The sequence below is a fragment of the Carettochelys insculpta genome, chromosome 21, assembly GCF_033958435.1.
Source record: "Carettochelys insculpta isolate YL-2023 chromosome 21, ASM3395843v1, whole genome shotgun sequence".
NCBI lineage: Eukaryota > Metazoa > Chordata > Testudines > Carettochelyidae > Carettochelys > Carettochelys insculpta.
Window position 1 is genome coordinate 20,514,984 of NC_134157.1, and position 25,251 is coordinate 20,540,234.

General features: G+C 41.4%; 1 protein-coding gene and 1 long non-coding RNA gene across 2 annotated transcripts in view; one reads left to right on the forward strand and one right to left on the reverse strand.

The window, feature by feature from the left end:
* TRAF1 (TNF receptor associated factor 1) overlaps window positions 1-1,354 on the reverse strand; it is a 40,633-nt gene extending 39,279 nt beyond the window's left edge. Inside the window, exon 1 of the mRNA XM_075015374.1 lies at window positions 1,228-1,354. The gene's annotated coding sequence lies outside the window, so the exon portion shown is untranslated. The remainder of the gene's footprint in view (window positions 1-1,227) is intronic.
* Window positions 758-19,791, forward strand: LOC142023925 (uncharacterized). Its single transcript, XR_012648340.1, has 3 exons — window positions 758-846; window positions 12,022-12,147; window positions 19,737-19,791. It is a non-coding gene; the product is annotated as an uncharacterized LOC142023925 (long non-coding RNA).
* The last annotated feature ends 5,460 nt before the right edge of the window (window positions 19,792-25,251 follow it).

The following is a 25,251-nucleotide window of genomic DNA, read 5'->3' on the forward strand; positions in this document are numbered from 1 at the left end:
TTAATCAGCCAGGAACCTAGAAGAATATAATACACGGTACAGTTGTAACAGCAACGAAGGGTCCTGTGGCACCTTACAGACTAACAAAAGTTTTGAGCATGTTTGTGTTAGTCTATAAGGTGCCACAGGACCCTTCGTTGCTGTTACAGATCCAGACTAACACGGCTACCCCTCCGATACTTGTACAGTTATAAGACCATCTTCCAGCTACTCTGCACATTTGCTGTGATGATCAGGACCCCACATTAGCTATTCTGTAAGATCCTGAGAAGAAAGTCTGTGGGACTCTTGCTGGTGTACACAGCTATAAGATTACACTGTTTGTTTTTGTGGGGTGCCTTGCATACATGCTGTATCCATAAACATTATATTATGAAAGACTAATATTAAAAAACTAAGAGAAGGAGGAAGACTCTAACAGGCCTTACCCTCAACAAGCTACTTTGTTAAGATCTGAAGATGAAAAGACAACAAACCGCTGGAGAAATAAAAGAAGAGAGACAGAAACTGCGGAGAAGGCGCAGAGCGGCCAGGGAATCTGCAGGGGGCATTCAGGTGTGTTTAACTCTGCCAAGGTGTCTCTGTAACGTAGCACTAAGGAAGCCGGGCAGCTCAGCTCAGCTCTCGCAGAGCAGCGCATCAGTGACTTGCCTTTGCCGGCTACCAGCTGCACGGCTGGCAAACGCCTCCGCTGGATTCCCTCCCCCGGGGTCTCACGTAACGAACGCGCCACCTAAGACCGGGGAAGGGAACCAGCCTGGGCGCTCCGTGCCCTGCACTGGGCTCTGCCTCGACGCGGCTGGAGGAGGAGGAGGATTCCGGTCAGCGGGCCTGGAAACCCCTCCAGTGAGTGTAGCGCAAGGGCGGCAGCGACCCTCCAGAGGACACGTCGTTCCGGGCAGCGCCGCCGGGGCGGGGGAGCGTTAAGGCCAGGTGGGATCATCAGATCCCGGACACACCGGCCACCAACCCCGCCCCCGCCCAGGCCCGGGCTGCGAACGACCCCGACCCCTCCCCTCACTGTCTCTCTCAGTACTTTGGGCAGCAGCGGGAAGGGGCCGGGGCCGGGGCCGGGCGGCCGCAGCGGGGAAGGGGGATGGGCGTGCGGGGCCCCGGGGAAGGCGGTGCTGAGCTCCCGGGCCCGTGGGGAAGGCGCGGCGTGCGGCGTCCCTGGGCCCGGCCCGGCCCGCTCGCCCAAGCCCAGCCGTTCCCTGCCGCCCGCCTTACCTGAGCCCGGCCCGGCGCGCAGCTCTCTCTGGCCGGGTCTGGCCTGGTCCGCCGGCCGCCGCTGGCGACGCTTCCCTGCGGCAGCGAGAGGCCTGGGCCGGCTCGTTCAGCCTCAAAGAGAAACCAAAGCAAAGGCCGAAGTCCCCGGCTGGGGGCGGGGGCGTCACGGGCTCCCGCGGGGGGAGCTCAGAGGGATCCCCAGTGCGGAGGACTTGAGGGGAGCTCAGAGGGGTTCCCAGTGGAGGGGGGGCTTGGAGGGGCTTAGACGGATCACCAGTGTGGGGCACTTGGGGGCAAGCTCACAGGGGTCCCCAGTGTGGGGGGCTGAGGGAGAGCTAGTCTCAGGGGGATCCCCAAAGTGGGACAGGGGAATCCCCAGTGTGTGGCTGGCAGTAGGGGGTGAACCTCCCAGGAGTTGCCCATGGGGGGGTGTTGGGGAAGCTCACAGGGGATCCCCAGGGTTTGTGGGGGAATTCAGCAGCTGACACAGAGGGAATCCCAGTAGCACCTGGAGGGCTCTCACAGGAGAACCGCCCCCCCCCCCCCCGCTCTTAGATCCCTAAAACAGAACACAAGAACCTCACTTTAAACTTTGATGTTTGAAAAATTTGGCCAGGATCCCTTCACTACAAAGACTGTCAACATTAGTCAACTGCTCTTTTAGATCTTTCACATGGAGATTCATAGGTGACAAAACAAACCAGCAGTCATGCAGCACTTTAAAGACTCAAGAAAATAATTTATTAGGTGATTTGTTAGTCTTTAAAGTGCTACATGACTGCTGGTTTGTATTGTTATCATATAGACTAACAGGGCTGCCTCTCTGTTACTATTTACACAGCCACATTTCAGTTTGTGGGGCTTTTTAAAAAATTTCTTATAAAACTCCATATTAATAAGAGCTGTGTGATATTTTGCTAGCTGTTGCATTTTATGACAAAAATCAACAAAACCTGGGGTGTTTGTTTGTTTGTTTGCTTGATGGGGGAGGAGAGTTTGTTTTCATTAAGATGTCAAGCTGGAAGGGGCCCTGAGAAGTCCAGCTCCCTGCACTGTGGCAGCATCAAGTACACCTACACCCACAGCGTCCCATATGTTGGCTATTCGCCCCATGTCGTGAACAGGACACAGCGTTGTAGCAAATGCATGCATATCTAACTCATAAGAAGTAATTCTTTGAATTTGTCACATGTGCTCAAGACGATTAGTACAGGCACAAAGTGGCAGGCAGCCTGCCAGCCAGCAGAGAACCCCTGTGGATACAGACATCGCCTGGACTGAAAGGGAGAACCGTAGAGTGTGGCAAAGACAGGGGGTTGGTATCACGCCCTCTATCGCACAGGGCCAGCACCACTGTCTGTGCTCTACTCGCAGGGAACAGCTGGAGCCATGCCACTCCCTGCCACCCCAGGGTTGGTTGTTACAGGCGATGTGGGGTTCAAAGTCTTCCTGTAGTTAGCCTTTCTTTGCTGCAACAAGTCAGGTGTGTCCACACGGGCACAATTCTTCGAAATAGCCATGCTAATGGCCATTTCGCAGATTACTAATGAGGCGCTGAATTGAATATTCAGCACCTCATTAGCATTAGGACACTTCCCACCGTGGCACTTCGAAAGCACCGCTTTCAAAAGCGTGAGGCGTGGCATGGCTACACGGGTGTCCTTTTCAAAAGGACCCTGCACCTTTCCAAATCCCCTTATCCCGCTCACTGATTGGAATAAGGGGATTTCGAAAGATGCGGGTCCTTTCAAAAAGGTCCCCCATGTAGCTGCGCCATGGCCGGAAGCATCCTAATGCTAATGAGCCACCGAAAATTCATTTCCGCGCCTTATTAGTAATCTTCGAAATATGGCTATTTCACAGATTTGTGCCTGTGTAGACACAGCCGTCATGTTGCTGTAATTGTGTCTGTGATTATTATGTCATCTCACAGTTTCATGTAAATTCAAAGGCCCGAAGGTATTTATTTTTCTAATATTTAATAAACTTTTGTATAATATAATGTGGTGAATGTGGAAACATGACAACAACAAGTGTGGCGAGTTTTGAATTCCTGCTGGACACCTTTGACCGACACCGTTCCTAGCAGGTGTTCATCTAATTTGTTCTTAAAATCCTCCCATGAGGAGAATTTCACAACCTCCTTTGGAAGCCTGTTCCAGCACTTCACTGAGTTATCTGATAAAATACATTACCTCACCCACCTTGTCTCTCTAGTATCCTTAGACCAACAGGGTTATAACACTACAAAAAACTTAAGGATAGAAAGCTTTTCCTAACATTTAGCCTAAATCTTCCTTGCATATATATTAAGCCCATTTTTTCTTGTCCCACCTGCAGCAGTAATGGAGAACAAATAATCACTAATCCCCTTATAACAGCCCTGAAAATATTTGGAGACTATCATGTCCTCCCTCAATCTTCTTTTCTCAGTACTAAACATGTCCATTTCTTTTTCCTTTATCTTTCATCACAGATCTGGTTTTCTAAATCTTTAATCATTTTTGTTCCTCTTCCCTGCAGTCTCTCCAGCTTGTCCTCATCTTTCCTAAAGAGTAGCACCCAGAACTGGGCATTACTCCAGCTGAGGTGTTCCAGTGCCAAGTTGAGCAGTACAATTACCTGCTGGGTTTTACATATGACATGCCTTTTAACATACTCTACAAGAACATTAGCCTTTTTTGCAACAGCATCCTGTTTGTGACTCTCTTTCAGTTTGTGCTGCACTAGAATCCACATATGTTTTTCAGTAATTTCATTTGGACCACACATCTTGGCAGGATTCTTCATAAGAAAGGTTCTCTTTTTTTTTTTTTCCTGAGGACAAGCTGACGGAAGAGTCAAAGTGGGAATTCAGGACATTTCATACTTAGCAGGACTGGAACCTTATAGAGAAAGTTACAGGTGCAAATATTGCATCATATTAATGGTCAATCTAGCCCAATCCTGCCCAAAATTACTTCTTTAATTCTGCCTGTATTTTCCATACAGCGTTATAGAAAAGCTGAAAGAAACATTTAGGTCAGATCTTGAACTTCCTGTCTCCCGCCTCCCACTTCTCTTCTGTGATAAATAGCTATATTCATATGTTATGAAGAGCTCAGGAACATTCATCAGCTCCACTCACATGGCTGTTGGGTGACTCAGCTTTTTGGTTGCCTGTACAAAATAGTAATGTTCTTTTTTTCAGTAGTAACAGAGAGGAAGCCATGCTAGTCTATATACTGTCAAAACAAAAAACAGTCAAGTAGCACTTTAAAGACTAACAAAATAATTTATTAGGTGAGCTTTCGTGGGACAGACCCACTTCTTCAGGCCATAGCCATACCAGAACAGACTCAAGATTTAAGGCACAGAGAACCAAAAATAGTAATCAAGGTGGACAAATCAGAAAAACAATGATCAAGGTGAGCAAATCAGAGAGTAGAGGGGCAGAGCTGGGGAGGGGTCAAGAATTAGACTTAGCCAAGTATGCAAACGAGCCCCTGTAATGACCCAGAAAATTCCCATCCCGGTTCAAACCATGTGTTAATGTGTCGAATTTGAATATAAAAGAGAGTTCAGCAGCCTCTCTTTCAAGAGTGTTGTGAAAATTCCTCTACAGTAAGACACAAACTTTTAAGTCATTAACAGACTAGCCCACTCCATTAAAATGCTGGCTGACTGGTTTGTGGATCAGGAGTGTTTTTATGTCTGTCTTCTGTCCATTAACTTTTTGTCTAAGAGAGTTTGAAGTCTGTCCAATATACAAAGGAGCTCATTTGCATACTGTTCTGGTATGGCTTTTGTCTGAAGAAGTAGGTCTGTCTCACGAAAACTCACCTAATAAATTATTTCGTTAGTCTTTAAAGTGCTACTTGACTGCTTTGTTTTTTCTTTTTTTCAAGTGTTCTATCACATCTGGGGCACAGGCAAGAGAAAACATTCCCAAAAATCCGTTAAATTCCCACCTCCCTGTCTTAAATAGACAATGTCACATAATACAGGAAAAATAATATTTGTCATCAACCTGGGAGATATGTTTCAAGCACAGTTGGAGAGAACTATTAAAAGGTAGCCACTGTTTATGTAGGACTTACAGTATTTATTCTCTGCTAGATCTGCGTTAGTGGTGTGCAGGAACAAACGAAAACACCATTTTTGCAGATACCCACTACTGTGAGTACAGTAAACCCTCAATTTAATGGACTAATGGGGGAGCGGGTGTCCCTTAATGCCAAAAGTCCTTTAAATCCAAATGGCTATACTGTATGCTAATGCACTGTCCTCCCCAGCCCATCACTCACTTTTGTCCTCTGCCCCTCCTCCAATTACGGGAAGAGGAGCTACATCCCAGCCTGGCTTGTTCCACCTCCTGTGGCTCTTGGCATCCCTAGCACTGCAGCTCCTGGGGCCCCAGCCACTCTGGTGGCCCCTCCAGCCCCAGTGGCAGCATTCACTGGGGAGGGACTGGTAGAGTGCATCTGTTATTTCCAAAGTCCATCAAATCAGGGCCCGTTAAATTGAGATTTTACTGTATTGTGCACTAGAAAGCACTGCTGCTGTTAACGTTTGCGTTACTCTGCCTGTAGCAACCGGGATTGTTTTAAGAAAAGTAGATCAGGAGATGTTTGGATGATATTGTTAGAAGCATAAATTTTAGTTTTAGGCTTCTGAAGGGTCAGCTAAAAACAACAGAAAGTATTGAACACAGATTGAAAACCTGCTATGAAATGGACAGGGTCTCTTTAGGTAACATAGCAGGTGGGCAGCTGTTCAGCTTTCTTTACTGTCTCAAGCTATGTTCTTTGTAACAGGAAACATTTTAGCTCATTTTGTTTCATGGCTGAAGACTGTTTTCAAATTATATCTGTCAGCTAATCTACTCATGAAATTTGGAGATGAATATCTAGCATTTTGCGATAGCTGGTATTTTCAGAGAGAATGGTCAAATTCTTTTAGGAGATCAAGCAGTTATTACAAGAGGTTTCCCATATTTATGTTCCCAACTCTTTAACTTTGTTTATTAAAAATCTCATTTTCAGATCAAATTACTCTCTTAGTTACACTCATACTATGTTACTGGAGTCAGTAGATTTTCAGGAGCAGAATTTGGTCCCTGTTATATATGAACATAATTAACAATTTAAAAAAAGCAAAAATGAGGACAATGGCATTGGGATTATAGAGCGAGGTAAATGTAAACATCACACAGTGTAGTGTTTTAATTAGAGAGTAGATTGAGGGTCAGTGCTTCTGGATTGCAGAGGACTGAATTTGACCTATCAAGGTTCCTTCCAGTTCTATGAGTCTAATACAGCTGCTGTGATAGCTTCTGTGTGGGTAAATCAGGTTGAGAGCTGTGGCTGAAAGATGCTACATACAAGCTATGTATTAATATTAATCACTTTTAATAATTAATAACTTTAATACCTTTGAGAAATCAGGCTTCTAACTTTAATAAGATACTTAGGAGTGAAAATATGAAAGTGGCCATATGATATAAGTTTTGGTAAGGTTAATGTTTAAACCAATGGCCTTAAAAATTAAGGGCTACTTGAAATTCAGGTGAGTTACATTTGTAGGATTGGACCCTAACACCCTGCCATCCATAATTCTTGCTTTGATGCTGTGCAAGCTTATTCCTAGAAGTTCTGTTTTCTGAGTGCAGGATAGACAGCATCACATATCGTATGCTATGTATGCTAACAAAGTTAAAGATTTATATGGAAACCCTGGCACAACTAGAATTCAATTGGTTTGAATGTTAGTGGTAAAGATCAGTCAGTTTCCATTATAAACCTCTCCTTTCAAAGTTTTAGAACTCGGACCGTAAAATTATTATTGGATGAAATATGGCACAGACATTCCCAGCCAGGGGATGAATTTCATTTACAAGAAAACATTTAAAAATATGTCTGAGTATGGCCATTTTTAAGTGGGAGTGCAAAGAAATAGAATTAAAGATTTCTGAGGGGAGACACTAAGACAGCTGTGTCAATTTCAGTTTCTGAATGAGGGAGACAAAAAACTCAGTGTGATGATAATACTGTATGTCTCCACTGCTTGTTAAAGTGAGCTTATTCACTCTCTTTCACCTTCATAGTTCTGTAAAATATATAACACCTTTATCTTAAAAGGCACTGAATTACACAAAGAAACTAAAGATAAGTTTTTGGTACTTTCCAAACTTGAGATATTTCCTCTGGTAAATTTCCCCCACATGAGATCAGTTAACCGAAAACAGGATGTGGCTCACAGAGAGATTAAGATTTGAAGCTTAAACTATATTATAGACCCATTGCACTGATGTTGACTTTGCAGGGACAGTGTATTACTATATAGAGTGTTTTATCAATGTTATGTCCAAAATCTAGTGCAGGGACATATTTCAGTTAATGGTGAAATTTTCAAAAGCACTACCTGATATAAGACTTACAATGATCCACAGGTTCCCCAGCTGCCTAAATAACTTTTGAAAATGGCATTTAGGCTTATAAGTCGCTTTTAGGTACTTTTGAAAATTTTACTTCAAATATCTACAACATTTTTGGGCTAAGAGTCTTAGTGTGCAGATGAAAATGAATGGGAAAGAATGGGATCTAGAAGCCCATTAAATGCACAGACAGTTTTAAATTGATTTAAAATGGCTTTAAAATGTGTACATATATATATAAAAGTTGGGGAGAGACCCTGAAAAAATTGTAAAAATTAGAAAAAGTATAAGTTAATAAAACAAGATCAGTCACTTATGAGATGCCATATGCCCAATAATTACTGCCAGGCCATCAATGGGGGTGGAGGGACAGTTACCCAGGGCCTCAGCCATACAAAATGTCTCAGAGCTACCAACTGCTGGAGTACTGTATGGCACACTACAGGCAGCAATGGAGGGGCCACACCGTGGTCCACATGGCTTTGAGGGCTAGCTGCCCCAACTTCATTCCTTCTGCCTAAGGCCCTGCCCACTCTCCCTGCCTCGCCTTGCCCAGAGGACCAGCGAGGCTATCGGCCCTGCTGGTTACAGCTCATTACTCAAAGTCAAGATTCTTAACTGCATGTCCTATTCTGCCCCTAAGTTGTTTAATTTTGGGTGTATTATCTCTTTGCCTGACTTTACCCACTGCACACAGCTTGGCTTACCCAGGGCAATTTACTTTGGCCTCTCACCAGATTACACTATGATTTGCTCCATTACAGCCCTTCTATATTAGAGGTTTTCAATGCTGTAACAATATTACTGTTGTTACTTTAATTACATTAATTACATTACTGTGGTAACACCAGTGTAAATTTTCTTACTGTAGACAGGGCCTGATTCAGATGAAAAAATTCTAATCTGCCTGTCACTTTTCTAATTGCTTTGGAGGAAACTGTGCAATCCCCCCGGCCTTTAAGTACCTCGCAACCCACCCACAACTCCTTTTTGGATTAGAACTGTACAATTACAACACCATGAAATTTTAGATTTAAATAGATGAAATAATGAAATTTAGTATTTTTAAGATCATATGACCATTAAATTGACCAAAATGGACCATGAATTTGGTAGGGCCCTAGTCACAGGGATTGTATTTTTCTGGAGTTACAGCTATGAAACAGAACAAAAAGAAGTCCTGTGGCACCTTATAGACTAACAGATATTTTATCAAAAGAGGAAAAAACAAGTCAGATCATACAGGGGGATGTGGCCCATTGTCAGAGTCTAATGTGGAGACATTAACACCCAGTGGGTGGGTTGTCAGGTACTGAAGGGCAGGGAGGGGATTGTGGTACTGCTACCCTTATTTCTGCTCTGCTGCTCATGGTGGCATTGCCTTCAGAGCTGGGCAGCCAGAGAATGGCAGCTGCTAGCTGGCCCGGCAGCAGTGACAAAGAAGTAACATGTTGCCACCCTTACTTCTTCTGCACTGCTGCCTGCAAAGCTGGGTCCTTAGTCAGCAGCCAGCACTCCAGCCACCAAACTCTGAAGGCAGCAGCGGAGAAGTAAGGGTGGCATGTGTGGTACTGCCAACCTTACTTCTGTGATGCTGCTGGCAGGGTTCTGCCTTCAGAGCTGGATGTTCTAAAAGAAACTTGTGACCTCCTCCCAATTCTCTTTTGAATCAGGACCCCCAATTTGAAAAATGCTGGCCTGCCCTGTGAAATCTGCACAATGCAACAGTGTTCCTAGCCTTCAACAGAAGTTTTAAAATGATATTTGGCATTTGCGTGTTGGATGCTATGAGAAAAGTAATGCTTAAGGTTCCTTAAAATGTATCTAATTGTTCTACAGATAACAAGCAGTCCTGTGGCACGTTAGAGACTAACACACTTATTAGGTCATGAGCTTTCATGGGTAAGACTGAAGAAGTGGGGTTTACCCACAAAAACTCATAACCTGTTAAACGTCTTAAGTCTTTAAGGTGCTACAGGACTGTTATGTGTGCAGCTACAGACTAACGCGGCTACCCCTCTGAGACTAATTGTTTTAGGCAGTATAAACAGAGTCCCGCAAATCTGCACATATCTGCTTTATATCCGTGGGTGTCCGCATCTGCAGACATGGATGCAGGTATCCCCAGTTCATTTTTGCAGCTATCACTGTGGGTACAAAATGTGTATCTAGAATCCTGCAAATTTGTGGATATCAGCTTTACAGCTGCAGGTATCCACATCTGTGGATATGGATATCCAAGGAGCATTTTTGCAGATCCTGGATTTGGATCCCAATTTTGTACCTACACAGGGCTCTAAGTATAAGGTCCCTGTAATCATCTAAAGCATACCAACCTGTTTCTTGAGGGAGTTTCTTTTATACATACTTGTATGTTGTTTATTTTTTAACTAAAGTTCAATACACGCACCTGAAATTAAAGTGAATTCACCTGATTCTGCTATCTGCTCAGCAGGGCCGTGTCTACCACACAGGGAGAACAGGATATTGCCCAGGGCAGCAAAGTGTCTAATGACTGTTTATGTGAGTGACTTAATGCAGACCATCAGGAATGTATACATTGTCCAGTTAGCCTCGGATAGCAACGCCTGTAGGATCACAGCCCTCGTTTCTTGGTACAACAGTAAATAACTCAGCTTACCACAAATTCTCAGAATTTCTACCTGCAGACCACCCACAGCATGCACAGTTCTAACCAGGTGCACTAATCACACCCACTGGTTACCTTGTCCTCTACTTTTCTCAACTAAAGCAAAAAAAAAAGGCGAAGTCACCCCTCCTTGCTCTCTTCAGTCAAATAGGTATTTCTGGTGGGAGGCACCGATGCTTTAATTCCTGTGTTGTAGGATCATTCACAGGCACTCTGGTAACTCTTGCTATACAGTTCTGGGAACAATGATGACTTATGAAAAGAGCCAAGATTTTCAAACATGACTGTTAACTCGAGGGGTCTAATGTGAGACTCCTTACTGTGGACTGATTTTCAGGAGAAAGGTGTTCAGCATTTTCTTAAAATCCAGCTCCTTTAAAGTGTGTCAGGCTAAGCTCTCAAAACGGAGACACTGACAATCACTAGTCACTTTTACAAATGTTGGGCTAGATTATTATTGTTATTATTATTATTATTACTATTACAGGTTGAATGTCTCTAGTCTGGCACTGTCTCTTCCACCATCATCTGTAATCAGGTATGATTTTAGTTAGCCAGGCGACTACTTATCATGAGTGTGGCCAAGTTTTCTGCAGTCCCATAGAGTTTATTCACAGCCATCAGTCTTGGCTCTCAGTGTTCTCTGCTGTGATTTAGCTCTAATTTACCCCTAAATGTTTTCCAAAAGTCAAGTATTCAGTGAAAATGTTGGTTATGCTGCAAGATGATATTGACCTCCCATGGTCCAGCGAATTCTCCATTAGGCACCGGTCAGGTCCTGAGAGTGCTGGACTAGAGAGGTTCAACCTGTATTATTATTTATAGATCACCTATATGCTAGTATGGTACTTTTCAAAACATGCAGAAAAACAAGGTTCTAACCCCTTGGAGTTTATAATCCAACTCAGATTTCAGTGGCACTTCTACAGTACTTTCTACTGGAGGATCTCCAAGTGCTTTGTAAACATGACTGAAATAAGTTTGAAAAACATCCTTCGCAATGACTTTTCTCACTCCCATAATACAGATGGGGAAACCAAGGCACAGAAAAGTTAAGTGCATTGCTCAATTCACACAGAAGGAAGTTTCCTTATTTTTTACCCTCCTATTTACATGATCATGCTTGTCCTCATACAAAAGCACAGAGACATGACTGATGTGATGTGAGAAAGGCAAAGTTGTAAATATTCACAGATTAAGAGGACTTTAAGGAGGAATTTGAAGGTGAACCAGGACAGTGTGTATGATTACAAAACTCAAGTATGCAGGGGCATGAAGAGTAAAAGGGGGAGAAGGTGGGTATGGAACAAGACAGATCTGCAGCCTTGTATTTCTGCAAGCTGTCTCCATGTCTAGAGTCTGGAACAAAGTTATCTTGTGAGGTCAAGTAATCCAGCATCTTTGTTAGTGTCAGACTCAAAAAGTACACCATTGTACACTAGGTCCCTGAAGCAAACTTGGAACTCAGCCAAGGAAACAGACCTTGAAACTGTGTGGAATGTCTGTAAATCTGACTGGACGCTTGGACTCCAGGGCAAATGGATGGGACACAAAGTATCTGGGAAATGAAAGGAGAGTCTGGGAAAGTCTGTTTCAGTTTGGCATCAGTAGGTCTTCCTGGAAGAACAGAAACACAGACATGTTGCACAATCTAATGCAGCAATATATTATCTGTTTAATTAAAAGCATACCTACCTCCTTCCACTATAATTAACTTTTGTTTCATAAGCTAGGACTGGAGTATCACTGATGAAGAAGCTTATGGGAAGGAGTGCCCTCTACTGGTGCTCTCTTTAGGGAGCTGTTCAGTTCAGAACTAGTGACCGAAGAAAGAGAAATAAGCTGAATGTATCAGGTATGAATAGAGTTGTGTGAAATTTGGTGGTTTCAGGTAATGGGGATTTGGTTTCAGTCCATGCTGGCTCAGACTCCCTGCCCTAAATTCACTCAGGTGTAAATCTGTTTACTCCAGTTGAGTTGTAGGAGAGCTGAATTTGACCTCCTGAGTTTCACTTTGAATTCTGGTTGCTAATCCCAGATGCCTAGTGAAAGGTAGTTGGTTTTGCCATCTTTCTCTGAGTGTCACATGGAAACTGTGCAAAGTGATGGATTTCACTCAGCTTTGATGGGAAGCCACAAATGGCACCCAGATTATTCAACTAAAGACTGGCTTGTTATTTTCCATAATCACAAGACGAGCTAGTTTGGGGTTTTGTAATGAAAATGAGGCAGTGTTTTCAATGTGGAAAGTTGCTCTCTAGGGTAAGAGGGGGTTTGTCTCATCCCTGCAGCCACCATGCCGTGAGACAGCCGTTCCTGGAGTCAGTGGTTCTGTCACAATAAAATCCCAAAACTTTTGTTATAAAAAGCATATTTTTTACAAGAGGCCACAGTTTCTGGCACCTCAGAAAGAACCATCCCAAGATGGGAGCTGCCAGCACCTCCTCTCAAATGTCCAGATGGCTTTACGCGTTGCACAAGTGCTGGGAATAAGAAATAGTATTTGCCCTGCAATAGCACCTTCCATCCAAAAATCCCAACACACTTTGTTAATCTTAATGAGCTGAGTCTCACAGTTTCACAATAACCCTCCTCCCCACCACCCAGTGAAATAAGGCCTAGAAAGATTAAAGGCCAGGATTTGAATGGTCTCTGTGCCTAACTAGAGGTACTCTGGGAGTGAGGTTTACAGACACTGAACATTTATAGCTGGTTTATATCCAACTTGACTTATTTTACTTCTTCTACCACTCCTATCTGACAGGTGACAAACACACCCTTTTTTCCTCCTCCTTCTTCCACCCCCACTACCCAAACTCTAGATTCTTATTATCTGCTCCAAATCTGATGAAGTGGGTCACATGGCATTTCATTACCTAATAAGTAAAATTCCTAGTCTTTAAGATGCTACAGGACTGCCTGTTTTTTTGTGAAGATACAGACTAACACAGCTACCCACCCATCTGATACAATATGCGTCATATTAAAGAAGCCGCGGGAAAAGAATCCACCATTGAGTTTACTGTTGTAAAGCCAAGCCAGATAATGCAAGTCCATGAGTGAAATTCCTTGAAACCAACTTATAGCGTACTAGAACCAGACTTCCAGGTTTTCTGTTTCTCTTGGAGTTTTATTTTACCGGCGCCAGCAGGGCTGCTGTTCTAAAGAGTAATTGGTTTTCCATTGTAACCCCCTGATTTCCATGATTTAATAGCTCAGCTGATTCAAAATGCGCCCAAGAGAGTTTAATTTTATTTTTGCATTTTTTGTGAGAAAAGCAAATTACCTAGTTTGTGATGGTAGTCACTAATTAGCAAATAAATAAATGAATGTATCTTTACCTCTTACCCCAGCACTGTAGGTAAAATATGTATTTAAATAATATTGGTAAATATAACTTTATAGGTAAATGCCACCTGTGTATTAAGTATATTGTCTACTACAATAGAGAGGGGGCAGTTTTTATTTAGAATTTCTCTGCTCTTGTTAGTCTAAACTTGAATGTTCTTTTAATGTGGATTAGTGGTTTGATTTAAGTTAGTGTTCTACAAGCCATCAGTCACTGGTTAGATTTGTATCCAAATTCATTCAAAGCCTGAAAAGCAGACAACACAGAGAGTGGAACTTCTTAATGAGTTGGCAATTGGCAAAACCAAAAACTGTCAGCTCCCAAGAGACTGAAACACCCAAAACCAGATATTTTTCCTAATTAGAAATGAAAACATTATTAAATAATCTTAAAAATTGAAAGCATATGTTAACTCCAATAAGTTGGGTTTTTACTGAAAAATTACTAGTATGCTTGCCAAATCTCATTGGGTTTAGATGTTGGATTCCAAGAGCAGATTAAAAAAAAACATTTTACGAGCAGACATACATAGACATTAACAATTGGATAGCCTGTAGATAGGCCTGTATACGTGAGGTCAAATAAAACCACAGATTAATATCAACACCGAGCTGTCAACCTTTGGGGACAGAATGGTTACATTTGATTGTAGCATAGTTGTGCTATGTGTCTTTAGAGATGGTGACACAGGCATATATTGCCTACTATAATAGAGGGAGGGCTGGAGTACACCAAACGTTTTTGTCAATCTTCACTCAAATTGAAAAAAAAAGATAGGCTGCTGATTCTGAGTTTACTCACCTTTTGTGTGCATTCCTGCAACTATTCTTGTGAAAGAGTTTCCTGGCAGGAATGGTTGTTGAAACAGCAATTTAGTAATATTTATGGAAAGTGAATTTTGCTCTCATAAACATAAGAAATTTCACTGGAGGGCCTGATTCTAAGATACATATTCATCCAGCCAGGATACAGAATTAACAGCATGTAGATTTATGCATCCAGTCCAGTGTAAACAATGCAGCTTTGATTAGGTACTGCTTTATACTGTGTACTGACCAAACATTAGCCACAGAAACTATTTGGTGAGTGACTTGGAATAAAGAATTAATTTGAAAAAATGGTAAGGTGCTCATGGACAATTCATGAGCAGAAAAAGAGGCTAATAATGCATTATTAACTCTGAATTAGTTGCTTAGATTTAATTGGGAAAGAAAATAAAATGAAGAACTGAAATAATAAAGGATAATATTTTACATAGTGGTTTCATCACAAAGGGGTAATGTTCTCATTGTGCAGAGACTCAACTCAAGATTCAAGTACTACTGAACACCACTGTGCTGAGTTTCAGCCAAAGGAGTTCAAAGTACTTCACAAATTGCTTCACTGAAATGAAGCCAACTTTGCAGCAGACAGTAGTAACCCGCATACAGGCCCCTACAAAACAGTGAAGAACCAGAATAGTAGAGCAAATTTCTGTTCTACAGAAAATACCATGAATGTCCATGCAGACTGGACTATGCTTCTGTAATCTTTTTGGAGAGACCTACTGACAGACAGACAGACAGACAGACAGACAGACAGACAGACACACACACACACACACACACACACACACACACAAGCCTGAAACAACTACTAACATCAGTTATGCAGCTAGAACAATGTCTGTCATTCTGTTTTTTTTCTTCTTCATATTTGTAGTGATCGCAGGCAAGTCACTTAGCTTAATAGACATTTGCAGTAAGTAATTTCCTCCCTCCCTCTTTGCCCCTCCCACCAGCTGATTTGTCAGTTTTCATTTCTTTTTTTTTTTTCTTTGGTTTGTTTTCTATCTCTGTGTTATATATTCATTGTGCCAGTTCATTTTCACTACTAATTCCAGAGTCTGCCCCACAAAAGCTGATCGCCTAATAAATTACTTTGTTCATCTTTAAAGTGCTACATGACTGCTTTTTTGTTTTGTGTTTCTTCTTGTCTCTGCATGAACATGCAGGAAGCGTTATAAAAGCAGCACGCACAGAACCACCATGGGCTCACTTTGAATTGTTCTTTAGCAATCTTTCTTAATTCTCTCTAAAATGTAACACTGATATTACCAAAAGGGAGAACAAAAAGAGATCGGTGGATAGAGGATTTATTGCAGGGACATAAGCAGCAGAAATGTTATACAGTCACAGCACTGTTAGAATTTGCCCAACTATCAGAACCCCATTTCTTCAACAACTCATCAGATCATGTTTACAGGGACACCCTCTGAATCATACGATTCATAGTTTATGCCACTCTATTACCACGTGAGAAACTGAGCCATCCTGAAAGAAACCCACAGCAGCGTGTCTGGGGAATCTTGCGCATGCAGTTATAAAATGCCAGACAAAGACATAAGAGCTTTGGGACATGGACATATTTTCCTGATGTAATGTCCATTATGGACTTTGGCTTTTGCAGTCACAGCCTTATGGGGAGACAGGGAAGGAAGAGGGGTTGTAGCACTCAAGTGATTGTATCTTAGGCAGTATGGCTGCATATATCAAAAGCAGGAAAAATTCCACTGGGAACACAGAAGTCCCTATTGTTTAAAGGAGTAGCATGTGCTGACTCCAGTTAACTGCTGCCTAACTCCAGCAAGGTATAAGAAAGCGGAGCATCTTTATGAACACATTTCTCCTGGTTGGTCATTTCTGTGAGGGCAAGCTGGGCTCCTAGCTCAGCCCCAAGCAGAATGTTAGGGCTAAAAACATTCCCAGAGTACAAGAACATAACAGTGGGAAGTGTTGGTATAATCAATCAGGTGTTGGATTACAGATGCAGCTTTGAACCCATGACTTCAGTCTAGTTATAGACATTTTAGAATCAGCAATATTCAGTATGCTGTGGCGTTTCCAGTCATTGCAGTTTATTTGTTGGTTCCGTAGTTTTTGGCCAATAGACAGTAAACATTACTAATCTCTGTCTTTTATACTTACACTGGAGTGTGGCCAAGGTCTTTAGAGACTATGATGAGGATTAATGGGGTTCATGTAGGGAGGGAAGATAGTACAGTCAGCTGATAAATACCAAGGCGATATAAATACCACAGATAAATACTTAGTAGCACACAGCTATGGCTAGCTAGACCCTTTGTCATCAGTACAGTCTCAAGGCAAAAGTGAGCTCAGAAACCATCTGAAGCAATAATTCACAGCCATACTTAAATTTGATTCCAAACTGGGAAAGCAAGCTGACCACGCTTATCCTGAAGAACTGCTACTATCATATATATATATATATATGAAATATTCATGGTGCATTGCTTTGGTGTGGCATTGACCCAATAACCTGGAGAAGTACAAACCCACAAAAAGTTGGCCATTTCTCTTAATTCCAGATTGTGACATATTTCTTTTGATTCATCGCAACAGAGTAAAGATGGTATGGTAGCTTACACTTAAACCCTACTGTATCAAACAAGCAGTTTTATCCTTCAGCTGAAACTTGGTTATGACATATATTTCAAGAATGGCAATAGTCATACATTAGTTTTAAAAGTAGGACTGTTAACTTGCAAATAGGATCTTATACTTTTTCTGATATTGCAGGAGAGTCTATGATTAAAAAAAGTTCAGTTAGGGCACTGTGCTAGTCCTAATTTTATCTGTGGTGCAGCCAGAAAGGGGATAATTATACAAATGTTTCCTGCAGGACGAGCAAAGGCTGAAAGAGTGGGAGGAAGTCTGACTTCTCCTCCCTGACTTGTTATAGTAGCTAGACCCAGCAAAGTAATGTTCATGGAGTGTGTTTCATATGTCACAGTGCTCAGTTTTGTGGAATTTGGTCTAGTTAGTTGCATATTAGCTTGGGACCAGCTAAATGAACTTGTGGTTACAATGTGCTAGTGTGAAAACCTCTCAAAATGAATTATCTGTTTAATAAGTTATTATACAAACGGCAAAGTTCTAAAAAAGATGTAGAAATGAGGACATGAGGCTTATACTGTATTAACCCTTAGAGGTATTACCTCAGTGAGTCAGCCAACTCAAGCTTAATATATCTGCCAAGAGAGTTCAGAGTGAAGCAGTTTAGAAAACAGACAAATTGAAAAAAAAATTCATTCTTAAGCTATCTCAGAAATATACAAAATAAGGATTTTAAAACAAATGGCCCAAATTTGCTCTGACTTAACAACCTTACTTATCTTCAACAGGGTGCTTTTGTTTACAGACCTCAGTGCACATAAGCACACCTTTCCAATTTCAGAAACAAGTTTGACTTCAATGTCCTGATAGATAGTAAACTCTTTCATATTCAGCATGCTATTATCCAGAACTCTCAAATAACCAGCATTTTAACCATATGTAAATGTTAGTTATGTGTTTCCTAAGTACAGTATAGTGAACTTAAATACAAATAAATACAGAAAATACAGTATAAATTTACAGTGTAATTTATTGGTAAATAAAGTACTCTGCATAGATTTTTGTTTGTTTCTTAATATCTAATCTTGTTTTTCTTTAGTGTTATGCACTGATAGGTATTCCTTTCTGTTATCCAGAATATTTGAATATTTGGCAACCTCCTGGTCCGGGGGCTGCTGGATGTGAGAGTTTACTGTAGTAGGGCATGTTTTTGTAGAAAAATCCTGCTTCTATGGTATTCTATGTATCTTGTCAAGTTTGATAGAATCAAATCCGGTCATTTGTTTTCTAGCAGCAGTGACAAGAAATTTTGACGTGTGTGTGTAGTTTTCAGGTCAGAGTACGCTACATGTAATATGTAGGCAGACTGGTAATCATGCAACCATGCAGAGGTTGGCACTTGGGCAGAGTACAAAACTGTCACATTCAAATGCCTGTTTCTTTGGAACCACTAGAGCTGGGATTCAGAGTCTGAACCATCTGGAGATTTGCACAGCCTGTATATAAACAACCAAGAAGCATAAAAACACTTTATGTAACTCTGGATACAAAAGAGTCTTTCAGAGTCGCCAGTAAGTGTAAAACTGTAGGTTGCGTTTCAAAATAAATTTCCATTTCCTAACCCAAATGGATCACTTTGGGCACTGAAATTGACAGAATAATTTATTCTTTAAGGAACTGAGCCTGTTGCTGAGCACCTCTACAATCTTATTGACTAAAGTCTTGTCTGTACTTAAAAATTAAGGTAATGTAGCACTGGTGCTAGTGGGTGTAAAAAATCCATGTGAGTTCTGTAGCTATGCTGACCTTATATTCTGTTTAAACACAGTTAGAAAGACAGAAGAATGCTTCTTTTGATCTAGCTGCCTACCATCATACAGGGAGATGGTGTTCTTTTGGTGATGAAAAAACACTTTCCATTGCTGTAGGCCACACTTTCAGGTTATGCTGGCATAAATACAGCCCTATGCTGCTATATTCCCCCAAAACAGGTACAATCTAGAAATCACTGGGAATGGTTGGTGATTAGGCTCACTTGAGATGAGACCGTAAGTGTCTGAAGTCACTGAGCATTCCTCTCATCATAACGAGCTAGATGGATACTGGAAATTTTCTCATGTAATTTGTTCATTTTGCATGCATGAAGAGATGCATGCTAATTCACCTTTCACTACCTGGAGCTGAAGATGATGACATTTCTTTTTGGGACAGGAACTTCCCCTGGATTTGCAACAAGATTTCAGACATGTGCAGCCATCTGGCAGCCATCACCTGGGATTTTCCTTTCCTTCTTTCCTTGTGTTCAGGGAGACGGTGTAGTACAGTGGCTAGAATGCCAGATTGGGAATCCGGAGACTGGTTAATTTGCCTGCTCTGCCTCTGACCATTAGTGTGACCTTGGAAAAATCACTTAATTGCTCTGTGGCTCAGTTTCATAATCCACAAAATGCAGATAATTATTTCCGGGCTTTTTAAGATCTCCAGATACTGCCAGAAAGATTCACAAACACATTACCCGGGTCATGTTGGTAAATTGTAGATTACCACATTAAATGTTATTTACACAAGTCCTGCCTCCATAGAGGAGGGAGGAGATGTAAAAAGGGAGCTGTTGTTCTATGGTTGGAAGACATTATGCTCCGGCATATAGGCTTTTGGGCGTGGGGCCACTGGTTCTAATGCTGCATGTTCCTCTTGCAGGGAAGATCTAGAGGAGCTGCACAAAGCTACTGCAACCCTGAAGTTTCAACAGAGGCCAGGAATGTGCTTTGAGCAGGGTTACTTCCCCTTGGTCCTGATAGAACTGTCCAAGGCACACCTTACTGCACTTGGCCCTGATGTGGATACATTGGTTACTAACTCTGTTGAAAACAAGGTCTTGCAAAGTCACTTCTCTTAATCTATATCCTTATTTCTGACACGGCCCTTCTTTACTTAAACACTTACCTCACCTGGATCCAGAGGTGCAGACCAAAGAAAACCTTCCCTCAGACTCTTGATTCTAAGTCTTTCAGTCTCCTTGCTCTTGACTATATATGGTTTTATCTGTAGTACAGTGTTACAACTGAAATTGATAAAGAAAAGGATGAAGAACATAACATTATATGTGATCTGATTGAAATTTTGCATCATGCAACCAGAGTACTCAGAGGCAGGCTCACAGAGCTTCAGAAATAGGAACAGTGAAGGCGAGGAATGAGAAAACTCCTTAGCAGTAAGAAAAAAGCAAATAACTGGCCTTGTATTTTCAGGACACTACAGTCACACTATTTAGTTTTTTCAGCATAATATGTTAGCAGTCTTAACAACTAGCATACGGTTTTTCTTAGCACACAAGTGCATCAAGAATATTTGTGTTATCTGTACCCACAAAATGTGCTGGTCTAAGTAAAGAGTAGTCTAAGATTTTTTAAAGAGTTATTTTGTACTGTATTTGATATTTGTATGATTATCTCAAAAACTGAAAATCTATCAAATGATATTGCACCTTCCATGTCTGGATCTTAAAGCACTTTTTCAAATAAATAAATAAATACATTCTGCCTCACAGCACCCTGTAAAATTGATAACCATTGTTACCCCCATTGTAAGGAGGAGGAAATGGAGATTTTTATAGTGACTTGCCTAGGGTCAAACAGCGAGACCCTTGACAGAACCAGTAATAGAATCTAGATCATCTCATTCCCAGTGCTGCAACCACAATACTGTTGTAAATTTTCTTTTTCAACATGATTAAACTGTGTAAGATCCTCAGTGATTGTCATTATCATATTGAGTCCACAGAAGCTGTTCTTTCAGTGTACCAGACATTAACATGTATAATTCCCAATACTGATAATGTGGCTTATCCATGCATCTCTACTATAAATTTAAAGAGAAAACGTGAATTACTGTGCTGATTGATATGGTCAATTTAGTACATTACATACCTTGCACACACATCTGCTAGAGCTGAATTTGGCCCAGTGACCTTAGTACCCTGCATAGCTTAGCTACAATGCAAGTTAAAGGCACAGCATGTAGTTAACTGATATTTTAGCCATGCGTGCCACAGTCATAATGTTATTTGAATATAGCATGCAGTGCTTTTCATATATGAATTTCAGTATGCTTTCTACGTGTTTTCTAGGTCACCATGTTAGAAGGATGGCTAAGTCAGTATTTTGGAGGCTTCAGGAAGAGTCAGGTGTTTGAGCAGTCATCATTACGCATCTGAGAGAAATAAGTCTGTAATACCACGTCAGAGGCAGACCATTTAGACAATCCCAACAAGTACTTCATAGCAATTCTCGCTGACATTTGAGATTATATGCTGGTATTTTTGGGATATAGCATTGTCTTCTAATGTAGGTTAGAAAAGCTTTGGGGTTTAACGAGAAAATTACTCATGTAGCCAAATAGTAACAGAGAGGTAGCCATGTTAGTCTGTATTCTAACAAAACAAACCAGCAGTCATGTATCATTTTAAAGACTAACAAAATGCTTTATTAGGTGATGAGCTTTCATGGGACAGACCCACTTCTTCACATCTATAGAATTTCCAGTCCAGACCCAGATCAGACATATAGTACAGTGGTCCAAAAAATTGCACTAAAACTAACAAATCAAATACATAAACTGAAGGAGAGGGGGAAGTGGTGGGGACGTTAAGTGTCTTGCCTAAGATCATTATATGCCATTGTGCCAGTAATGCCCCTCTACAATGTACATTGGACAAACCAGGCAAACTCTTCACCAAAGAATGAATGGACACAGAGTAGGTGCTTGAAGAGGGACAGGGAAACGCATGAGGGCACAGAATTGGATGGAACATCCTTTCTCTCCCATGGAGGACACTAGCAGTCCAAAGTAACATGGGACCCAGCAAAGTAGGAAGGGGATAGTTGGGATGAAACAGCAAGGTGTGAAGGATCTACTGCTTGCTCTGATAGGACTCCCCCTCCCTCTCAGGCTCTCAGAGCTTAGGCTTCAGCTGTAGCAGGAATGTCAGGTACAGTCATACAGCCTGAGCCTGTCAGCTGACAAAGGCCACCTGCAGATGTTTAATTGCAGTGTGGACATACTCCGTGTTTGACTCAGGATTCTTCTTCAGTATAAATCCTTCAGTTATAGCTATGGCCCTACTGAATTCACAGTCATAAAAAATGCATCATGGATTACAAAATCTGGTCTTCTCAATGAAATCTAATCTTTTGTGAGCTTTTACTCTATGCTGTACTGATTTTTTGGGGAGACCAGTGTTTCTCAAATTGGGGATCCTGACCCAAAAAAGAGTTGCAGAGGTTATTTTGTAGTGGGGGCAGGGGAAATAATGGTATTGCCACCTTTACTTCAGTTCTGCTTTCAGGGTTGGGCAGTCAGACAGCCATGGCTGTTGGCCAGATGACCAGCTCTGAAAGCAGAACAGAAGTAAAGGTGGCAATATCGTTATTTCCCTCACCCACCGCAAAATAACCTCTACAACTGTTTTTTGGGTCAGGATCCTCAGCACAGCATAGGGTAGAAGCTCACAAAAGATTCAATTTCACTGATAAGACCAGATTTCATAATCCATGATGCCCCAGCAGCAGCAGACCAGAAGGTTGGCAATACCACACCATGTCACCCTTACTTTTGTGCTGCTGCTGGCAATGGTTCTGCCTTCACAGCTAAGCTCCTGTCCAACAGCTGCTGCTTTGCAGCTGCCAAGCTCCAAAGGGAATACTGCCACCAGCAGGAGTGTGGAAGTATGTGTAGCAGTACTGCAACCCTCACGACCATAACCTTGTGATCCCCCCACACAACTCCTTTTTGGGTCAGGACCCCTACAATTACAACACTGCGACAACTCAGATTTAAACAGCTGAAATAATGAAATTTACAATTTAAAAAATTGAAAAATTGACCAAAATGGACCATGAATTTGGTAGGACCCTAATTATAACCTCAGAAGGCAGGAGCTTTTAGGACAGAATAGCAAACAGCAAAACCACAGGTTCATGACGTGGCTCCTTTGGTTTTAGTACTGGGCTGCACTTCCACTGCTCTGTATTTTGTTTATTTTTGAGTTCTGGTAACTATCTCAGACAGCTGGTATAATTTCAGGTGTCATTTTCTTTGCCAGCTACTTTTTTAGGTTCATACACTTCCTTACGTAAGGACATGACACCATCCATTCTTATTTTCTCAATGTAAGGGCTTCATGTGGTTTTTGAAAACGCAATCCTTATTTCCCCATCCAGCTATAAATATTAAGGGACAGATTGTCAGCTGGTAAAAATCTGTGTAGTTCATTCAAGCAAATAAGGTATTATCTGAAGCTCTAGGCACTGTTGCACCACTGATCAGAACCTTTAGGAGCTTTAGTTCATTTTTTTATTGCTAAACCAGTAATTTTGGCAAATTCACAGTGCTGTTATTGGCAGGATGTACATAGCAGTAAGAAACTTTTGAAGAGAGCTGACTTGGTATAAAATTGAACCACAGAACAACCTAATTTGCTGAAATACCATTAAGTGTCTGCTAAACCCACAAAAGCCAGGAAGCTCTACGATGAAAAAGGAAAACTACTGATAGACCTTGCTTTAAATCATGCATCATGCCCAGCTCGAGCAGTATTTACAGACAGGAACATTATCCAGTGCTCTGCAACACTTTCTTGTAAAAGATGAAATAAGGATATCCAGGACTTTTTCAAATTTAGTTCTGAATTTCCTGGGTTGTGTATGCAATTGAGCTAACCTTTTTCAGCATATGGGAACCTAATCAGAGATTGATGAACTAGTGCACTAACCATGAAGGCACTGAAACTCAGTGAGGAGTTACACCATCTTTGGACTGAGTGCAACTTTCACGATCAATTGGCAGCAGCTCTGACACCTGGTACTGCAATGACAGCTATCAAAAAGCTTCTTGCATCCCATATAAAGCTATTTACTCTCTTGCCAATTATTTTAACACACAATTGTGGTTCCTTTGGATGATGTTAAAAAATTACTGCCAATTAATTTAGATATAAAATCTGACCCATCCAACATGGGCTATCCTGCACAGAGGGATAATGCCTAGGTCCTAGAGAGAGCTTTCCATCAGTATATCATAGAGCTTTACAAAGGAGGTCAGTATCATTACCTCCATTTTACAAATGGAGAAACTGAGGGTCAGAGAGGTGAAATAACATGGTCACCCAGCAAGTCAGTGGCAAAGCCAAGAACAGAACCCAAGTCTCTGAAGGTCCATTTCAGTACTATATCCACTAGGCCAGTGATACTCAGACAGCTGTAGTTCATCAGCCAAATTAGTGATCAGCATCTCCCAACACAGCCAGAGTGGAGAAAATTCATTGTTTCATTTGGTATTTGATATATATTTTCTTAGTTATTTCAACCAGGTATTATTATTTCTTCAATTACATTTGGGCCATGTCTACACTATAAAAATAATTTAGAAGGTGCTTACTTTGAAGTAAACCTTCGAAGTTGAGCATCTACAGACATCTTACTTTGAATTTAAACTTCAAAGTAGGGCACTACTCCGTTCCCGGGAATGGAGTAAGGACTTTGAAGTTGGGCTCCCTTACTTCGAAGTTAAGTTCAAAGAGGGAAAACGTGTGTAGACTCTCTGCTGGCTATTTCAAAGTAGTGCCTAGCTTGGAAGTTAACTTTGAAGTTAGTTCCTAGTGTATACACACTCTTGGTTACTAATATAGTAAAAGCATCCTGATTGGTTAATAACTAAATCACACAGTGTTTTTAATATCATGAGCCACAAAGAGCCACAGGTGACACATTGAAGATGAACTTGTAGCCTCTGTGGCCTCAGTCTGAAGTATCACTGCACTTAGCTATTAAATAACCAAAAGGTCAAGCAGTTAAAAAAAAATCTCCCCTACAGGAAAGATGACATCTAAAGGATCTAGCCCTGCACCATTAAAAACAAAAAAGAATCTTTGAAGTCTGGCAGGGAATGATCCTCGGAGTCTCAATATGTATATGTTTTCTTAAAATCCTCATGTTTTGAGAAATATTTTTTTAAAAATGTTAACTCTCTTTTTATAGGATCTGTACAAAATAATGTCCTTGTGTTCCCTCTGATGTTTCTGTTACAGCATCAAACCATGAAGCTGTGATTCAAATGCTGTATATATCCCTTTGGAATGCTGCCACAGACATTAGTTAAGTAACAAAAGAAAATCACTTCATATTTCTCAGGCAGAACAAAGGAGATGGGGAGAAAC